Genomic DNA, 8436 nt, shown 5'->3' with positions numbered 1-8436 from the left:
ACGAATACTAGAATTGATGTGTGTTTCAGTCGAAGCAAAATAAACTGCATTTTCCTCTATTGGCAGGTTTCTTTTGCCTTCGCATGCTGCAGATGGCCTAAAGAAAAAGCTGGAATTATTTTATATTTTAGGACCATATCATTCTAATCACATGCAGGAAACATCAACATGACTGGTCTATAAGCTGCATTCTTCACAACTATTTTTGCTAAAATTATATAGTTCGGCCTACGTGGGTAGGCACTAAGTTTAGGTTCACATGTTAATGCAGATGTTGAATGTTATAGGGTGTGGAGTTTCCAGGGTTTGTACTTTTGTATATTTCTCTGTTTTATTAAGATCTTTAATTGTAAGTTACTATTGCCTTAGAATTCAAAAGGTATATGAATATCTGATTATTCAGATGATTTGCACCAATGTTTGGTTCCATCTGTTTTTGAGGTTATGATTGTACTGTTTTGTTGAGTTGGGATTTGTTTTTGCCTAGTGTTGGCTCTACGAAATCCCTGGTTTTGGCTCTGCGAAATCAAAGTCTATAAGTAGAACAAACATACACAATATTATATGATTGGAGAGTTTGAGCACCAAAATGAAACGTATCAGGATGTATGAAAGCAACTAAAACAATTTGAGAACATGTTTAAATTTCAAATGGTTTAAATTTTTTAAGGATAAATTTAAAAAGTAAAATTTTTAGATCCTAAATGTGCTCAAATAGATGCAATTACCGTGCAAATTTCAATTGATTCTTGATTTCTGAACCAGAACTTTACCCGTGTTGGAAAATGTAAAGCAATACACCCAAAATTTGGTTGTTGAGCAAAAGTTATGAGAAAAGAAAATAGATTTGCAATTTCAAAAAGAATTATAAAGAAACAATATGTATGTATGATGTATTCAAGGTTATCTTATGATGATACAAGTGGAAACAAAATATTAATCTAGTTACAGCTTTCAATGATAATAAAACAATAATCATTATTTAAGTGAAGCATGTGGAAATGATCAATGGATTTCAAAAATGATTCTCATCTGTGTGGTTGATCTTGATCTAAATACTTTAAAGTATATACAAACTAAATTTGAACTAATTTACTTATTTCTAAATTGGAGAGAGATGTAATTGCATTTGGCCCCAAATGCTTTTGCATAGAAATAGAAGATGGACCGTTTAAAATGAAAATTGATATTGTTGACATGCTAGTGTCGTGTATTTTTGAAATCTTTTACCCATAATTCAAACTAGTGAAAAATGAACAATTTTAATGATGTGATGCTATATTTTCATTTGATTTAGTCTAGAAGTTTTTTATATCTTCTAGTGTATTCAGATCAAGATCAATAGTTTGAATTTGTAAATTATTTAGGGTATTTTTTACTTGAGTTGACTAGTATTGCTCCTACTTATAAGTAATAAAATTATTGCATCATCAATGTTGCTGTTTGAATTTATGATATATAGAAAAAAAAGATCACATTACACTAGATGCACTTGGTAGTTACCAATAGGATTGTACAAACATGCAGTGACAAAACAATTCTCCTTAAACACAAAAATGAAGGATAACCAAGAAATATAAAACCTCATAATATGGAACTCCTACCAAGAAGATGGATAACCTTTGCTGCCTTCATATATAAAGACCCAATAATATTATAGCTCTTGCTGATTCATGATCAATGATAGAAAAAGTTAAACAGATTGTTTTCTGATTTTAGAATCTAATTATGCTAGATGCATTGCTATTTGAGTTGCATTATCATCTGTTGTTAGCTTAGGAATTGATTTTGATGATATCAAAAATATTTTAAGTACAAATTATAATTATTAATGATGCTTGTGAGAGTGATTGTAGATTTCTTATAATGCTCAATGGTCGATCTCGTTAAAGAAGAAGTCCTCTCAAAATTTGAGTACATTCATATTCTCAAAATCAAAATTTTAAATTATGGAAGCTAAGAAACTGAGTTCGTCGTGAAAGAAATTTGAAAAAAAAAAATTTAGCTTAGAAAGACTTCTCAGCAAGATATCTATTCAAAAATTAATTTTGAGAAGACAAGTCTAATCTAAAATATTTTTAAATAAAAAAAGCTACTCAAAAATAGAGAGAATTACTTGTGACACATCTGGCACGTATTTGAGTCGATCAAGATAAAAGCTTAGCCGATAAAATCTTAGTTCAAAGAAAAAGATAGAAGGATATAAAATTTAGATTTTTTCTTTAGAAGATTAAGTATTCTTTTGAACCGATCAAGATAGGATCATAGCCAACTCACATAAATATATAGCCAACTTAGCCTCGAATTCAGGTTGAAGACAAAATAATGAACATTGTAGATATCCTTTGAGCCAACCATGAAAACAAGATAGCCGATCAAAACAAAAACTTAGTCAACTCAAAGAATGGGTTAGTCGACTCAGTCTTAAAGACAGAAGAAGATAGAAAGCAGTAAAAGTTTATAAATTTTTGAGTCTAGAAAATAAGTTAGCTGACTAAAAAAATATCTGAGCTTACTTAGTCCCAGATAGATGGAACAAACAGAAAGCGAGAAAATGAGCATCTATTCTTGAGCGGACCTAGAGTTTTACTTAGCCGATTTAGCACTTCATCTTAGCTGACTAAAATTTTGGATGAGCCGACTCATAGAATTCTGACAGCATAATGGTTAGTTTTTTAAAATATTTCAAACGGTCATATTTTATGTCAAATAGTTATTTTTGAGTTTTCAATGGCTAGAGCATTAATTTTAATCATTTTTGAGGTCATAAATATAAAGAATTCAAATAAAAAATATAGTTACTGAATTTATTGAAGAAAATATTCAAGCTATTGACAAAAAGAGAGAGAGAGGCAAGACATCCTAAAAGCTTTCAATTTTCATCTTTCTACATTTACTCAATATAAAAAAAGAAGTATGCACTTAATGTAGCCAGCAACCATCGAGTAAAAGTATTCAAATCTCCATCAATCCTCTCAGCATTCAAGAAAGAAGTCAAAGCATCAAGAGCTCAACCACTCTGACTTCTTTAAGAATTTAAAGATTTTATTCTTTCTACTTTAATTTTGATGTACCTTTCTTTATCTATTGTGATAAGTTTTTTGGAGAAAAAAATTAATTTTTGAGGGTTGGTCCAAGCTAAAAATTGGATATTATAAGATTTTAGTTGGTGAGCTAATGAAAATCATCCGGATTACATGTGAGCCCGAAAAGTAATCTATTATAAGTTTTTGATTGGTAAGTCAGAAAAAATCAACTGAATTAGATTGTGAATCCATGAAAATAATAAACTATAATCTCGTGGGTTTATAGTTGAAATTTTCAAATGAATTGGTTTGAAAAGTAGACGTAGGTGCTGAGTTGAGCACTGAACCATTATAAATTTTTTATATTTATCATTGTATGATTATCTTTATTTTTATCCTTCTAGTGCTCGTTTACTTTCTACTAAGCACTATGCCAATACCTTCCAAATTGTTTATAGATGTAAGTATTTTTGATATTTTTAAAAAGCTCAATTCACCCACTCTTTTGAGGTGCCGTCTCTAGAAAATATCTATTCTACCAAAAAATATAAAGTGTACTAATAAAATATAAAAGAATTCAAAGCAAATAGGTTTTGTAGAAAGAGTGTGAACCCTCCACAAATTAAGAAAAGGGACTCGTAGGGAGATAGGTAGTTTTTCAAAAAAAGTTAAAGAAGACCAATCAATTGAGGGGATCGAGGGGAAGAGAGGGAGTAGGTTGGGAGAATGGAGGTTTGGATAGGAAAAAGAGAGAGAGAGAGATAGAGGGCATGTTGTGGAGGAGAGAGAGAGATGGTAGGTTGTGGATGGGCATGTGATGGGGAGTGGTTTAGAGGGATGGACATATGAGAAAGAGAGAGAGAGAGAAGTTGGCCTAGGTAGGAGTGTAAATGAGATCCAAAAATAAGATAGCTCAACTTCATTATTTCATAGTAACCTATACAGATCTTGTTAATGTATACAGACATGTGTAAAATATTCTCTTATCATAAAAGTATGTAGATAATATTTTTTAGAAATACAGATATAAGAGAAATGATGTAGAAACTAGTTGACAGAAACCGAACCAGAATGCATCAAAGCATGTGGGAAAGCAAGACTGGACATGAAAAAATGGACGTTATTTTTGATGGACATGAAAAATGCCTTTTTGAATGGTGATCTTATAGAAGAAGTCTATATATAGCTCCTCCAAGTTCGAATTTTCTACTAAGCAAGGCATGTAAACTTTGATGTGCTTTGTATGGACTCAAACAAGCTCCTTGTGCTTGGTTTACAAAGTTTAATTAAGTTTTAGATTCACATCTAGTGCAAATGATTCTACTTTTTTTATTCGTAAAACTGATCATGGTATAGTCCTTTTATTACTTCATGTTGATAACATGATTATTATTGATGATGATATTCATGGCACTTCTAAACTCAAATAGTATCTTAATCAATACTTTGAGATGAAAGATCTTGGTTCCCTCAGTTATTTTTTAGGTCTTGAGGTCATTCTTGATGGTGATGGATATTATCTCACTTGGACTAAATATACTTCTGATCTCATCTCTCAAGCTGGTTTAACAGACGGCAAAACTACTTTCACTCCTTTCGAGCGATATACTAAGCTCATGGTCTTTGATAGTACATCACTTAAAGATGCCACTCTTTATCATCAATTGGTTGGGAGCTTAGTGTATCTTATTGTCACTCATCCAGATATTACACATGTTGTATACTTAGTTAGTCAGTTTCTGTTAGCACCATGTGCTACACATTATTTTGCTATACTTCATATTCTTTGATATGTTAAGGGTGTTGGAATTTTCATGTCGGGACATGCATGTATGTTTCAAATTTTTTTTTTTAAACAACGTAGCAGAATAAAAAATTAAAATATCTTTTAATCTATATCATGTATGCATAAAACATAAAGCACTAAGAAGTACTTCATATGTTGAAATTGAATATATGCTGAATTTGAATATGTGATCGAATCACATACCTGTTTCATAATTCTTTCCTTCAAATTTAAATCTAAAAGAGAATAGATTCTCTCTTAGCCACATAAGTATCCGACCTCTACAGGTATTCACTTAGAATCAGCCTGGAACAATCCTCTTTGGTATTAATTTTTTTCTCTAAGAATATCAGTCTGCGAATCTGAACGAAGCCTGAATTGCAATCAACTCTTTGATCTTTTCTTTGATCTTCTTCTTCTCTTGCTTTTCTTCTCTAGGTTATGAAGCAATCAGGGACTAAAACCAGCAAGCAATAGGGAATGGCCAAACACCTTTGGGCATTGAAGATGGAGGATGCCCAAGCTTGGGCGTTGGATCTTCAAGGGAGAAGAGAGGGGAGAAGAAAGAGAGGGGGTGTGGGCTGCTCTAAGGAGGCATGGGGCTGCTGGTTAAATTACTTAGAGGCCTTTGAAAAGACTCTTTTAAATAGGCATAAGATTTGAATCATATTCAAAATCAAACAACCACTTAATACAACTTCTACTTGCATTGGAATCCTTATTTCTTTAGTTATTTGACTCCCTTTAGGAGATCCTTTAGGTGCCAATAATTGGAGCCTTTGCACCCACAAATACACATGCCACATGGCACTCATGGGATGTCCTAACCTGATCAAACACATCCTTTAATGGGTGGACACGTCCAACTTGATCAAATCAAGTGACGTCCAATCAAAACTATCCAAAAAATTAATTAAGGGTTTGAACTTTTAATTTATTTAATCCAAAATTTTAGACACCCAACAATTGGAGCTCAATGAATCTAATTTATTTAGATTATTAGCAGGTAATTGAATTTGAATTAACCTTATCAAATAAAAAATTCAAACGTAAAGAGAAAATTGGGTTTAACTATGTGTTAGCAAGATTACCTTGAACCCAATAGGATTTTTCTAAATCCAATTGAGACTTCATAAGCTCAATTGCTTATTTCAGGTTTAATCTCTTTGTTATGTGACCCCATAGGTTCAATTCTATTTGATAGTGAGATATACAATGATCACTATCATAGTATCATTGAAGTTCTTTTCAATAGATCAGAACAATTTCATTCTAACTCATCAAGAATTGTTGATCTTGAGCAATTCTGGTGAGCTCTCATAATCTACTAGTGACACCTAGCAGTATGTAGTGGTAACCCAGAGAACCTCAAGGTGTAGTTCATGTATGATTCAGTCCCTTTATCATGAGTTTCGACTAGATGATAGGTTAAGGATAAATCATCAAACCTCATCATCAGTCATATGATAGATTCGATCAGCTCAAGTCTAATTGTGATCCTTATGGAAACTTTTTTTCAGCAATTATATTGCTGTGGCCATAGACTCTCGGACTTAACCTCTCAAATCTCATAGGACTACTCTTCTCTATCAAGATCGATAGATTCCATCTTGATGCGCACTCTACTCCTACAGTGGACTAACTGTCGTCAATATCCATTACAAAGGCTCATTGAGATTATGTTTATGTGTCAGTCAAACTTCAGCAGCCTCACTGCGAGCAGTCATACATTGCAGGTCGAAAGATCATTCACATAACTACAACATCAAGACAATCACTGACGATCGAGTAGAAATTTAAGTGATCTCTCGTATAGTCACGCTCAGTACTAGTTGTTCTCTAATAACTATCTACACTCATCGCTCAGTGTCTCTACATTGTAGATCAGAGGCTCATCTATCCCGAAAGAAGTGATCTACGCATCGATCTATCCGAATCGATCACTGTCCTCATGATGATATTATGATTGAAATATTTAAAATTATATACATGTCTCTAATTCTCAATACTTTGAGAATATATATCGAAATGTTAATTCTATGGACGATTTAAGGACACATCACACTTTAATAAAAATAAACATATCCTTTTATTGATCAAATCAATATATTAAGTACAAAATTATGTCCGAACTATATCATAATATGTCAGCCATATTAGCTTCTAAGACATATATCTAACAATCTCCTACTTGGACTAAAGTCAATTGGCTACTAATCTAAATCCCATCTTCTCAAAGTAGACTTTTATTTTTAGCTGACTCAATTACTTTATTAGTGGATCTGCCATATTATCCATGGAGTCTACTCTTCACATCTCGATATATTTTTTTTTGAGATAGTCGTGTATGATATGATACCACCGTTTGATGTGCTTTAATTTCTGATGAGATCTCGACTCCTTAGCAAATGCTATGGCTTCATTATTGTCAAGTAAAGTGGTATGGCATCTGATGTTATAATTCCAAGTTTCACGATAAATTTTTTAAACTAGAGGTCTTCCTTTACAGCATCCGAAGCAGCGATATATTCAGCCTCTGTGATCGAATCTGCTATGATGGGTTGCTTGAAACTCTCCCAACTGATTACGCCACTATTGTATATAAACACATATCCTGACATAAATTTCTATCATCAGAATCAGCCATAAAGTCTGAATCAGTATACCCCTCGACTCGCAACTTAGAGCCTTCTCAAAAGATCAAGAACAAATCTTTAGTTCTTCTTAAGTACTTAAGGATGTTCTTCACAGCTATCCAGTGCTCCTCGTGACACTCACAGTAAGGGTAATATCAGATCGAGTACACAGCATGGCATACAAAAAGCTCCCCATGGTTGAGGCATAAGAAATTTTACTCATACGTTGAACTTCCTTAGATATGATCGGACATATAGTCTTGGAAAGATAAATATCATGTCTAAGAGGTAAAAATCTTATTTTAGAGTTTTTCATGCTGAACCTCTTCAGTATTTTCTCTATGTACAGCTTTTGTGACAAGCCTAACATTTTTTTAGATCTATTCCTATCGACCTTTATTCCAAATATAGGATGCTTCCTCTAGGTCTTTCACGAAAAATTTCTTAGACAACCATCTTTTGACCATGATTAATATAGAAATATCATTCTCAATGAGGAGAATATCATCCACATATAATATGAAGAATATTATTGCACTCCCACTGACCCTTTTGTATACACAAGGTTCTTCTTCATTCTTGATGAAATCAAATGATTTGATCACATCATCAAAATGAAGATTTCAACTCTGAGAAGCTTGCTTTAATCCGTATATGGATCTTTACAGCTTGCAGATTCTATGATCATCATCATCAGATGTGAAATCCAAAGGATGCTCCATATAGATATCTTCCTCAAGATATCTATTCAGAAAAGTAATTTTTACATCCATCTGTCAGAGTTTGTAATCATAATAAGTTGCAATAGCAAGTAGAGTGCGGATGGACTTCAGCATGGCTATGGACGAGAAGGTTTCTTGATAGTTAATATCCTCATGCTGGCTATAACCTTTTGCCACAAGCCTAGCTTTATAGGTTTCTATCTTACCATCGGCATCTATTTTTCTTTTGTAGATCCATTTATATCCAATGGATACTGTACCCTCAG

The sequence above is a fragment of the Elaeis guineensis genome, unplaced genomic scaffold, assembly GCF_000442705.2.
Source record: "Elaeis guineensis isolate ETL-2024a unplaced genomic scaffold, EG11 Super_Scaffold_1000045, whole genome shotgun sequence".
In the NCBI taxonomy this organism is placed as follows: domain Eukaryota; kingdom Viridiplantae; phylum Streptophyta; class Magnoliopsida; order Arecales; family Arecaceae; genus Elaeis; species Elaeis guineensis.
Note: the sequence above shows the minus strand (reverse complement) of the source record.